At 36.9% G+C, this 13,754-nt stretch overlaps 1 protein-coding gene across 1 annotated transcript in view; it reads right to left on the bottom strand.

Annotated features, from left to right (window-relative positions):
• The window catches only part of MPO (myeloperoxidase), a 622,068-nt gene that overhangs the window by 192,115 nt on the left and 416,199 nt on the right, over positions 1-13,754 (bottom strand). The window lies entirely within an intron of this gene.

The following is a 13,754-nucleotide window of genomic DNA, read 5'->3' as shown; positions in this document are numbered from 1 at the left end:
GGAAAGGAAGGGAACAAGTTAAATAGAGAAAGCTATAATGCAATTAAGACAAGAAGTATCACTGTTAGAAGTATATAGAAAAGGCAACAGATCATCAAAAATACTTAGAAAGATGGGCGTGATAAAAGTAACAAACAGTATCAAAACAGGTCAAGATCTATCATGTACTGTTGCCAATAATAAACTAAAGATATCAGAACAGGCAGAAAATGTAGAAAGTATGCAGATAAATATAAAGGAAAAGTACAAAATAAGCAGTTTAAGGATGATCTATAAAGATTTTATATACAGAACTGGGAAACAAGTCAAAAAGACTAGAAACACCACCAAAAAGAAGAAAAAGGTATATTTTGGAGAAGTATTTATGAAGACCCTGTTGAACACAACAAATATGCTAAAGAGATAAAAAAATTAAAACAAACAGTAAGCTCTACTGTAGATTATTATAAAATGGTATAAAGTAACAGCAGCAGAAATTGAGAAAAAATTAAGAAAATCTACTTACTGGGTAAACCTAGGCCCAGACATAGTACCAAACTTCTGGCTAAAAGTATTAACATCTTTACACAAAGATTTAGGCCTGAGTAAGAATTACTTATGTGTGCATCCCAAACAGACACCAAACTGGTTAACAACAGGAAAAATGATGCTCCTCCTTAAGAGTGAACCTGCAATCCATCCTAAAACTACAGACCGATCAATGATTTACCTCCCAATAGTATACAAGCTATATACTAGAAATGATGCAGAGTTTATAGTCATTTAGGAAAAAAAATCAATTATGGTAATGGAATAAAAGGATAATAAAAGAAAATCATACAGAAGAAAGAATCATATGTTACTAAATAAAGCCATAAAAGAGAATTGTAAAAAAGGGGAAGAATGTAAATATGGCATGGATTAATTATAAAAAAAATTGACAACATTCCTCATTCATGGATAAAGGAATGCTTATAGGTGTATAAGATCAATTACATTACACTGACCATGAAACAGTGGCAATCCACTTTGCAGTTGAGCCATGACAAATGGCAAATTATTATCCCAGGGATAAAAATTCAAAGGGGGATATTCCAGGGTGATTCTCTGTCACCACTGCTGTTTTGTCTTGTCCTTAACCCCTTAAGCTATTTACAGAATGGATTAGGCTATGGTTACAATTTGGCTCACAGAAACCAACCATGTTTAAAGACATCTACATTTTGTGGAGAGCTTAAAATAGTTCATCAGATTAGGAGTTGTAAGTACAAATACAAATAGTTAAAACTTTCTTAGATGATGTAAGAATGTCATTTACTCTTGATACATGTGCAAAAGCAATGTTTAAAACAGGAAAGCTGCAGCACCAAGAAAATATTAATCTGGAACAGGAATGTAATATAAAAGAACTTGAGCAGGAGGGAGTAAATAAATATTTGGGAACAAATGAAGGATCAGCAACAAAACACAAAAAAAGAGAATAAAACTCAGTAAACAATAGTTCAGAAGACTAAAACTAATATTGAAAACTGCCTTGACATCTAGGAATAAAGTCCAAGCTGTAAACCACTTTGTTCTTCCTGTACTAACCATTCGGGGGTGATTGATAGGCCCCAAAAAGTATTCGATCAGTTGCACATGAAAACAAGAACAATGTTTCATACTTAACAAATGATATATAAAAATCAATGTATACCAAGATTATGTTCCTTGCTTTGAAAGAGGTCTGGGCTTCCTCAAAATCGATTACATGTATAAATCTGCAGTTGTAGGACTGCATACAGATCTGCTGACCTCATCAGATCCAAATATAGTGAAAGTTTTAAAACATGGGAAAAGAAGTCCAAAATGACATCCTTGCTTTGATTAGCAGAAGCATTTTGGTGTGAAATGGAAATGGAAATTAAGTCTGAAGAAGACAAAAAATAGACAGCAACTGAATGTGCCAAAAAAAAGCAGAAGAAAGAATATAAGGAAAATAATCACATAGGAAGTAAATCAAATTGGAAACTCTATAAATGTAGTGGTAAGTATTGATATCGCTTGGATAAACCTCATGTTGACCAACATTTGACTCAGGAAGGGTTAAGGAGAGGTGAACTAAATTCAAAAGCTTCTTATACTTCTCCCTCACTATAATATGTGCATGAAGCATACCTACCTTTGCAAACTGCATTTGTGTAACAACTGCAACGCTATGTTAAATGTGCTTTTTTAATGTTATTGTGTTTGCCGCAACCTAATAATTCTGTTGATATGGATGTGGAGTTAGTTAAAAACTCACATTTTTTACATGTATCTTGATAACATTGCATAGAATTGAGTTATTGGTTTGCTTTTCTGCTAATACTGTGTCTACTAAGACAGATGCACTTTGTGAGTCCAAAGCCAGTACAAGGGCTTCATAGGAATGGCAACGGCATCAGAGGTCTGTTTATTATTTAAACTATGTATTGTTACCATAAGCTTTGCTTGTGTAACCAAGATTAATGCTTACTGAATTGTATTGCTAGGGTGCAGTCTGAATCTATATGTACCTTAAAATATGACTCCATTCTGTTAAGTATTATTTCTGCTTGAATACCAGTTCCTTGTACTGTGTATCTGTCTTATGTATTCTCTGTACCTCTTATTGTATTACCTCTTCCCTGCTCATAACCTTACTGGGTTTTTTTTCTGTTTTTTTCTAGGTAATTACAGGGCATTTTCTCCTTGAAGATCCCCCCCTTCCAGGACATAAACAAAAATAGATTTTGACCACTCGCTTGTTGTGGGACAGGTCTCACACTAAAAGAAAATGAACAACAAGGCTACCATTTCAAGCTTTTCACATAGGTGAACACTGTTATTTTATACATAATCAGAGATTAGAGCAGTTTTTTCTCTAATTGTATGGTGTGCATGGCAGTTAGGGCTCCCAATAGTGACCCCGACCTAAGCTCCGGTCAATATCTGGTTAAAGTAAATTCCTCATAGTCACCACTACATGGTGCTACCCCCCTGTATTTCAGACTACTAATATTTTACAATAACTTATTTATCCCAGTTAAATAATTGCTGCAATCTTATTAAAATACCTACCCAATCCTATTAATTAGGTTTAGTGCACAGTTCCCCCCATAAGTGTATCATTGATAACCACACTCAATAAAGTTAAATGCTTGATTCCACATACCTTTCCTTAGTCCTCCACTGATAGTTTTTTCACTCTGAGCCCTGCAAGGGCAAACCTGCTTCGTTCACTCTGCTCCCCTACCCTGCCCCCAGTTCCCTCCTGTCCCCACTATCTCTAGCTTTATACATCACAGGCCACTCCTTCCAACCTCCTCATAGGCTCTGAGCCCCCCCTGAGTTCATCACATCTCACACCCCAAAAACAACTAAAACCCTCCTACATCACACATCATGTACACTCTAACTCTACTGTTAGTAACATCCCCAACCTTCTTTAACCTACTTACTCTCTACCACCTCACTTTTCACAACACCACACTACATCAAATAACCCCAACAAAAACTACAGCATACATATACCATAACTCATCCCAAAGTAGTTACTGTGATATTTCACCATCACTCTTCAATCACAGAGACACCACCACTTTCAAGACCAAACTGCATTTTAATATACCTAAAATCAAACAATTATACATCTCATATGCCATACTTAACTACATTTCATCCACAATCCAAACCACTATCTTAACATTATTATGCCAAAGTGGAGATATTCATCTAAACCCTGGACCCTCTCCCACCCAATATATTAACAACTCTACATCACTCTCAGTGAAAACACCAAAAGGCCTTTGCATCATGACGTTAAACATCCGTAGTATCTGCAACAAAGTATCTGACTTCCATGCATGGCTTACACAGTATACACCTGATATAGTTGCTTTAACAGAAAGCTGGCTCAAACCCCAGATATCAGACTCAGAAGTACTTCCCCAGGATATCAAATATTATGAAAAGATAGACTTCATAAGAAAGGGGGAGGCCTAGCATTAATATACCGTAACCACTTAAACATAATACCCCACCCAAAAATAGTTCCCACCTTCAGTAATATGGAAATCCTATTAGAATCACTATTTTTAAACAACCATAAACAAATATCTATTGCCACCATCTATATTCCTCCAGGTCCCAATATCCCAACACTGGAAGACTTCCTATCATGGTCTAACCACTACATCTCAAATTAAACCATCATCCTCAGTGACACTAATATAAATTGGCATAAACTAAAACCAAACAACTCCACAAACTCCCTCAATCTGTTCAAATTTACACAACTTATACAAACCCCAACTCACACAACAAACAATCACCCTGAATCTACCCTAGACTGGATATTAGTATCCCACCCACAATACTACTCCAATCCCAACATGCTTCCCAACACCCTAAGTGACCACTTACCAGCTCTAATACACAGACTGTCAACATCCACTCCCCCAAGCATTCATTCATACAATTATACCAGAAATCTAGCCAATTTTAGCAGTCTCACTTTTGCAATCTATTTCAAACACTAAACTGGAACCCAGTGAAATATCTTCCCTTAGATGAAGCAGTACATTATTTCAGTACTGTCTTCCTAGATACCCTTAACTCCATAGCCCCGATAAGAAAAAAGACAGTTAAACATAACCTTGCATCTTGGCTGTCTAAGTCAACCAAACAACTACTGATTAATAGAGACCGAGCATGGCACACATGGAGAAAAGATAAGACACCCACCCAGTGAAACCACCTTCAAAATACTTAGAAACAAAATAAAACAGGCCATTAATCAGGACAAAAAGACTTACTTCTCTCAACAAATAAACACCCACAGTAATAATCCCAGACTTTTCTGGAAATCTGTCAACTCATTACTAAATCCTGGCAGCACCCAAAACCCATCTCCATTTCCAGACAAAAGCCCCATTGAAATCACTGAAATATTTCATAAAAACTTTATTGACATTATCCTTACATTAGTAAATGCAGGCAATACCCTAATTCCCATTAACCTATCCACCATACCTCAAGGCAACATCAGCTCCATACCATGCTTTAACTTCCAACCTGTTGCAACCTCTCAAATACAAACATTACTTGGCAAATTGAAACCAGGCTCCTTATCTGCTGATAATCGCCCCTCAGAATACCTCAAAATTAGTGCTGAGGCAATAGGTTTCCCAGTAAGTATCCTTATAAACTGATCACTTGCAGAGCACACAGTCACTCAGCTCTGGAAAAAAATCAATAATCACCCCACTTCATAAAGGTGGAAACCCTCATGACCTGTCTAAATTTAGACCCATTTCCATACTGTCCCCTCTATCTAAAATAATGGAAAAATGCATCCACAGACAACTGGTTATATATCTAACCAGTAACAACCTACTATCCCCTTCACAACATGGTTTTCGACCATCCCACAGTACCATTACTGCCCTAGTCTCCTTTACAAATTTCATCTATAATGCCCTAGATAGTAACCTGCTTATATCAGTCCTGTTACTGGATCTTTCAAAAGCAATCGACACAGCCTCCCACATCAAACTTATCCAGCAAATGCAATCACTAGGATGCTCTGATGCCACCCTAACCTGGTTCACTGGTTACCTGGAAAACAGACAGCAATCTGTAAAATGGCAGAATAACCTCTCTAGCTTTCACCCAAATAACATAGGAGTGCCCCAGGGGTCAATCTTAGAACCCCTACTATTAAAAATTTTTATAAATGACCTACATAAAGTTCTCTCTGACTGTACTACCATACAATATGCAGATGATTCAACCATAATCTGTACCTCCAATAACTTCTCTGACCTCCAAAAGTTAACACAAAAGGCCTTTACATCCTTAGAACTCTGGCTAAACCAATCACAGCTATTACTTAACCCTAATAAATCTAAACTACTCATCCTTGCATCTAAACCTCTTCCCACAGACTTTACTATATTCTCCATAAACAAAACACAAACAGAGTTAGTAAATCAGGCCAAACTGCTAGGAATTACTATTGTCAGAAAACTTAGCTTTGACTTGCATATTAATAACACAATAAAAATACTTACTTCAAATTGGGCAAACTTTACAGAAACAAACAATACTTAGACAAATCCATCTGAATAAAACTTTCAAAAAGTCTTCTCCTTCCAACCTTATTATATGGGTCTCCTATCTTCACCAATCTCCACAACACAAACTGCAGTCCTGTTATTATAAGATTGCAAAATTCACATCAGCCCAACCAAATCATACCCACCATTGCCAGGCCACTAGAGAACTAAACTGGCTAGAATTTGCACATTATCTACATTACACACAACTTACCTTTGCCCATAAACAAATTTATAAATCCGAGTGTTGCCCTTCCCTGAAAAATATCATCGAACCTTATGTCCCATCCAAAAATCTACGCTCTGACAACAAACACCTACTTAAAGTATAAAAACCTAGTAAAAGAGCGGGTAGCTGCCTCTATTCCCATTCTATAACTAAGCTGTGGAATGCCCTCCCATCATCAGTTACAGAATTAGACAACATAATCTCCTCTAAAAGAAAACTAAAACAACATCTCACTGATAACCCCAGCTGCACATGCAACACATATCCACAGCCTCCTTAATCTAGCAAAACTGTTTCACATAACAAATATACTTTTGTATATATCATACTGTTACACCATATGAGTTATCCCTAATCTTTAGTATCCTAGTCCACACATCTATACAACTATCTTAATACATTTTCTCTTCTCTGTCACTTTCTACTTTTAATACTACCATTAAATACATGTCACATATAATCTGCATATTCCATTTCCCTCCACCTAGCTATAAGATTCTAACTATATATGTCTTACCTTTAAGTTTTAACTCTTTAATTCTACCTTCCCACTACACTTACCTTTCCCTTTTCCTACTCCCCCACCCAAAAATAAATGAACTGTATTGTTACATAATTCTAACTGTATAATTTTCCCACATGCTAATGCTCCATTGTTACTCTATTGTGCCTGTTTACAACATATGTGCTGTTTAGATAGTTTTCTGTATTATTTCACTTGCTTTATAAGTAACTGTTTCCTTACAAATTCATGCAATGATTTTCATGTAACTTGGAGCTTTTCTTCCCAGGTCTCCACTGAAAATGGCTCTCAAGCCCAGTGGACCTTCCTGGTCAACAAATGTCAATAAATAAATAAATAAATAAATAAAAGATCGAAAGGCTTATAATGGTGGCCAAGGATAGTGGACTGCATTCACATTGGTTTACAAAGTCCATTGAACACATGTAGGAGAAACAGATAAATGCATTGTTCTTAAAAAAGAACTGAAAACAGCTGCACATTTTGTTGCTGGGTGTGATACACTCATGGCGGAGAGCCTGTGTACTGAAAGGCACAATAATGTAACAACACTGTTGCACTGGGGATTGTGCAAATACAGCAGTATAGAAATAGTTGAGAAGCTTTGGACGCATGAGCCGCAAAGCATTATAGAGAATCATGAAGTTTACATTACAGAATAAGAATAAGGCCACAGAAGTACCTCACAAAGAGGATTACTGACCTCAAACAAATGCCCTACACTGACCACCTCAAAAAACTCCAGCTTTACTCCATAGCATATCGCCTACTCCGAGGTGATCTCTGCCTAACATATAAAGCTATGTCAAACCTAGAGCTGTTGGACATGCTACACCTAAAGAAATCCCAATCCCTCCGAGCTACACGCTCTAGGGACCTAAACCTTGTCACCACAATAAACAGGACATGCTGGAGGGATAGATTCCTGTCCCAGAGACTTCCCATACTCTGGAACAGGCTACCCATCTATGTCAAGCAAAGATCTTCATTAGCACTCTTCAAGAAAAATCTTGATGAGTGGATGGGAAATCCACCCAGGGATCACTTCTGTGTCTCTGCTCAAAAGTGGCACAGGAAAATAACTTTCTTGGGTGGCGTAAGCCAGGGAACCTTGTTGGCTAGGCTTACATAAGCCCTTGGGCCGATAGCCTAGTACCTACCTATGAACCTATGAACATGGTCTTACCTATTATCAACAGTTCAAAAAACAGATGCAAGAAAACTAGATATAGTAGTCTGTGAAAAAAGTGGCATTGACCATTGAAATTGCTACACCCAGTGACTACAGTGTCTTATGTACATAGAGAGACACAGAGTCAAAAAATACCTGGATTGGTAGGCAGAAATTAGAGCAATGTGCAACGAAGATACCCAGACAATTCTAGGAGGCCATTTAATCAGAAAAACAAACACTTATCAGATGCCTGCTTTAGAACACAATAAAAATTAAAATTAAAGCTGAGCATGTTAATATTTATGAAAAATCCTTCAAGGAAAATACAACAGGTATTTTCAAAACAATGCCAATATTTTATAAAAATATTTCAGTGCATGTGAACAGTAAATGTGAGGGTGATCCACAGAAAGCAAGTTCTACGTCTGAAAATATAATTAACCAAAAATGATTCAGTAAGGCTTTCTGATAAAAGCCCTTCATTGACTCCTTCTATTTGAAAACATGATTATCATACATTTGTTTATGCTGTGTTAAAAAAAAGGCAGATTTTCTCCAGTCAGTCCTAAACATCCTGTTTCAGAAAAAGGTGAGCAGTTTTTCCTGTCCATTGATTTCTGAGAAATAGGAGTTAACTGCAGAAGATGCCTGGATGAGCACTCAGCTATAATGAGTTTGAGGTATTTTCAGATTCTTGAGGTTTGATTTGCTTAAAACAGTAAGAGCTTTTGGGTTAAGATTATTATTTAGGGCATGATTATACCACATTTTGACCCAAAGGGGAGTCCAAGTGACAGAATTTGATTGATGATTGTAATTATCCTATTAGCATGTATGATTCTGTAATACAAACTGAGATCAGGCAAAGCTAAACCACCCTTGATTTTCGGGAAAATAAGTCTTTGATAAGATACTCTCACAGACTTAGGGTGCCACATAAATTTTGTGAAGGCTTTATGTACTCTGTTAAAAAATAGATTAGGAGTAGGGGAGAGAGATGCATTGAGATGATAGAGGAGCTTTGGAAGAATATTAATTTTAATGATAGAAGTTTTAGCTAACATAGGGAGTTTCAACTGTTGCCATTTCGACATGTCTAGTGAAATAGATAAAGTTTTTAATAAATTAGAATGTAGAATGGAGGAAGAAGAGTGATCATATGAAACTCTTAAATATTTGAGGAAGTATATAGTACAAAAAGATGAATATGGAAAGAGATGTCTATGTGCTAACGGGTTGATCGGGAAAATAAAGGATTTGTTTTGGTTAATTTGGTAATCTGAAATATAGGCAAAGGTATTCAGAGAATCAACTAGTTTCTTGGTGACAGACAAGGGATGTTCAAAGTAAAGATTCAGGTCATCTGCAAAGGCAGTCAAGCTAGTACTGGTGTTGAGGATTCTAGGGATTGAATGATAGGTTCTCTGTAATATATATAAGAAGAAGGGTTCTAAATATAGGTTAAACAGAAGAGGGGATAGGGGGCAACCTTGTCTAGTACCATTTGAAATTTTTATCGGTTGAGAATATTGTTTGTTTATATAAAGGCGTCTGTAAGAACTCTTATATAAAGTTTTAATAATGTTGACGAATTCAGGGGGAATGTCAAAGTAGGACAATACAGTAAACAGAAAGTTCCAGTTGACCTGATCAAATGCCTTGCATGCATCTAAAATCATTGCATATCTAGGGTTTCTGTCTTTTTTGGTGAGGCTGATCATGGTTTCCAATGTTAATAGAATTTTCATCCATTTTGACATTACTATAACCTGCTCACAAGAGCTTCATCAACTGCTTGGCTCTGATCATTGCCACTTTCAAATTAAATGTATTCCTGTCCACCCTTATCTGGGTGACTGTTTTGCATGCCCATTCAGTGAGACAGTTTCTGGAAAAAATGCTGATGCATTAGTCCCCTTTCTGGATTCCTTATGACCTATGATCAGTGACACAGACAGGGATTGAATCATGACAGCTGTATTATTTTTCAGAGTGATACTACAGAGTTTCAGGACAACATTATTTACATATTGTCTTCATTTCATCTGTTAGAAAAGCAAGGCTACCTTAACAAAAAGGTATTTTCTCACCTACAATAAACATGTTTGCAAGTGCTATGATAATTTAGCATACAATATTTAACATAAAACCAATTCAGAGTTATCTTCTCAATCATATGGAGAGTAATTTCAAATGTTTTCTTTTCTTTTCAAGGAACTAGGCTGGTGGGAAGACATTGTTCAAAAGAATGAAGAAAACAATGTATATGTCCATATCTATCCCAGATTTGCATGACAGGTGCCTTAGACACTGGATGTGGAGCCAATCTTGGTTTAGTGAAGGGACAGGCCATGCGGTCTTCAATTCAGATCAGATAAAGTCTAAAACAGTCTTTTTAAATTGTCTGACTGATGGGGTTCATCAGATAGTTTCAGACAATACTTCAATAATCTGGTACATGAAGAGACAAAGGGAAACACAATCCTATCATCTCTGGAGGATGGCAGTGCATGTCTGCAATTTGGTATTGTTAATCATTATCCTTCTCATGAAGATTCATATACCTGGGAGTTTTCGACTTTTTAAGTTGAAAGATTAACCTAGAATGTTGCTGAATTCTTAGATATTTCTCAATCTGGAAACATGTGGCAGTCCTTCAACTTCATTTCGCCTCTCCAAAAGATGCTAATACTTACTGGATGCCTTTCAGTAGGAGTGCAGTATGGGTCTTGCCGTTCTTCCAGTCTCCCGATTCAGACTGTCCTGATTAAAACATTGAAGGATAACGCTCAAGTGGTAGACCGAGACAACCATGATTTCCCATTTTCACCAATGCCTATGTGACATCCCACCACTGGCAACAGTAATCAAGGAGCCTCAATCCTCACCACTAGCACCAGTGGGGGATGTACACTGGGAGGATGACAAGTTACACACACAGTATTTCCAAATGCAGCTCCCTGCATCAAGTGCAATTTCCTTTAAGAGCACACAGAGACAACAATCAGTCTAAGGCTAGTTTCTCCCTCTTTCTCCAGATCCCCAGTAAGACTCCCCACTGGCACAACTATGAGATCTCAGCTGAGTGGCGAAGCCAAAATCCCCAGCACCCTCCCCATCCAACAAGTGCTTCATATCCCCACTCAAGTAGCTGACACACACACTCTTTGAGGTTTGATTTAAAGAGGTTGGCATAATGGTTAAGGTGTTTACCTCAAAGACACAAGGTACAGGGTTTGATTCTAACATGGGGTAATTGGCTAGGCTTAAAATGGCCTAGTATTACCCTATGAACCTATGAACACACACACACCTGGGAAAGGCTGGCACAGGTTTACTTGCTCTGCCCCCTTTTGCCCAGACTATAAGGCAGTTATCACTGCCACCAGCCAACTCCTTATCATGCTGTCTCACGCAGAGAGTTCTTAAATTAATATCTCAAATATTACTGCTGGGATAGCTTGCAGAATTACATCATTTCTTATCATCTGACTCTATCCCAGGTAAAATCCCCACTGCTGAAAGCTAGCAGTATTTAGCATCCACCTGTGAAAATAGACAAGGGCTTTTCCTCAGATCTTTGCAGATCCTGGAAGCCATAAAACAATAAAACACTTCCAAGACAATACAGAAAACTTCTCAACACAGCCATTGTGTCTGTTGATGCACTAAAACAGAAAGATAACATATTTTATATGGCCTAGCCATGAAGTAATTTAATTTCAGCTATTTTTCTGAAGTTTTGCAAGTTAACCTCTTGTAGTCTAGTTTCCCCTGTTAAATTATATACATTTAAACAGTTACAATGGTGTATGTACATTTCTGTTGTATTCCAGTAGGGTACACTGTGGTTACATCTCAAACAACACTTTGTAAAATACCTCTTCATACGTCTGTACAAACCATCTTATATGACATACAGCTCTAATACATTTTTAACACAAACATCTTATATGAATCATGTTTATATTCACAAATGACATATAATTATTTACAGAATTCCAACTAGCTGTGCTGGCAGTACCCCCTTTGTCACAGCTTGGCTTATTCTTCATTGAGATTAGCTGCTTTTGCCCCCCCCCCATTGTTGGTGTTTTCCACAAGCTGCTCCACTTATTTTATTTCATACAATTAACCTGTATCTAAGGGATGCTCCTTGTCTAAGACCCACTTGAAATAATTATTCTTACTGGTATCTAAATGTCATTCAGAATCTCGCAATAAACATCCTTTTCAGTTTCTATACGTTATTCATTGAAAGTTTCTCTCAATCTAATCTCACTGTCATTTATTTTTGGTATCTGATCTCAAGCTTCTGTGGCCAAAGCATCTTGTGCTGTACTTTTGCTTTCCTCTAAAACCTCCCTTGTTCCAAAGGTTATATTGGACATTGATTTTTTTAATCAAAAAATGTAGCCACTGTTTTACCACCCACATCCTCAGAGCTTGGGTGAGAGGGCTTTTTTTTTTTACTGTGGTTCTTTAGAGACAAACCTGGGCCTACATTTCTAGAGAAAAGCTTTTTAGAAAGTTTCACCTGAACCAGTTTTATCTTTTTCTTCTTCACCCCTGTAGATCAGAGTGGATGTGCTATATCTTTAAGAAGCATATCAAGGACTGAACGTGCACACATAAATACCGGGCACATGCTATTCCCAGTGCCATTTTGAGAGTACAGCCAGAGAGTGAGCATGTATGATTGCAGTAGTTAGTTTGCATATAAGTTACTTAAATTAAAGTCAGTAAACTTCTATCGTGATGTGTTTGTATATAATAAAGCTGCTTGAACAGAACCCACAAAGACTCTTCTATTGTGTCCAAAGTAAGAGAATGATATGGTATCAGAACCGGGGTTCCAGAGAATGATATTCAGAGCCATGACGGGCAGAGATAACAGTGAAGGTAAACTAAGAGAAGCGAGCAGAAAAGAATCAAAGATAATGAGAATTCACAAAAACTGCTTATTTTATAAAAAAGATAAAACGGAGTATTACAAGGCCACAAACTGCATTATTAAACAAGCGGGAGGCTCAAAAGGTTTATTAGCTAAACAAAAATTAAGATTAAGATATCGGATAAAACGATTATCAGAAAAGCAAAGCGAGTATGTTTAAAGCAAAATGAGTATGTTTAAACAAAACAGGTGTGTTTGAAGCAAAAGGGGCATGTTTAGAGTAAAATAAGCACAAGAAAAGTGCAATGGGCATAAAAAGAGATTAAATGAGTAGAACAAATATAATAAGGGCAAAAAGGGCACATTAAGCTTTAATAAAGCAAGGCGACTGCATGTCTTTTGGCAAAGTGCTGTGTTTTGGCATAAGTACAACTTCGTATTGTATTAAGGGCATAACTAAAATTATTCAAAGTATGTCAAAGTTTGTAAAAGTGCTTAGTGTGTGTTTATTACTTTGCATGTATTCTGAAGAGTTATTTGTGTGCAAAGTGCAATTATTTCATGAAGTACAGTCAAAATATAGCCATTTCAAAAGGTTTCTTGTGATGGGTGTGTCTATAAGTCTAAAGTTCCGCTATTACAGAGTGTTTCTTGCACTGTAAGATTGAATTGCGTAGCATGGTACCGCCATTTTGGGGAAATTTCATTGTGCTGTGTATTTTTTATTTGCAAAATGCAATTACTTCAAAATGTTTCTGACTCTGAGCTTCTTCTGCTCAGTTTGTTCACATCGTGCAGTTATTTGAAATGTTTCTTACACTGATAAGAGGAGATTT

The sequence above is a fragment of the Protopterus annectens genome, chromosome 13.part0, assembly GCF_019279795.1.
Source record: "Protopterus annectens isolate FY-2018-M chromosome 13.part0, PAN1.0, whole genome shotgun sequence".
NCBI lineage: Eukaryota > Metazoa > Chordata > Ceratodontiformes > Protopteridae > Protopterus > Protopterus annectens.
Note: the sequence above shows the minus strand (reverse complement) of the source record. Positions and strands in the feature narration are given on the sequence as shown.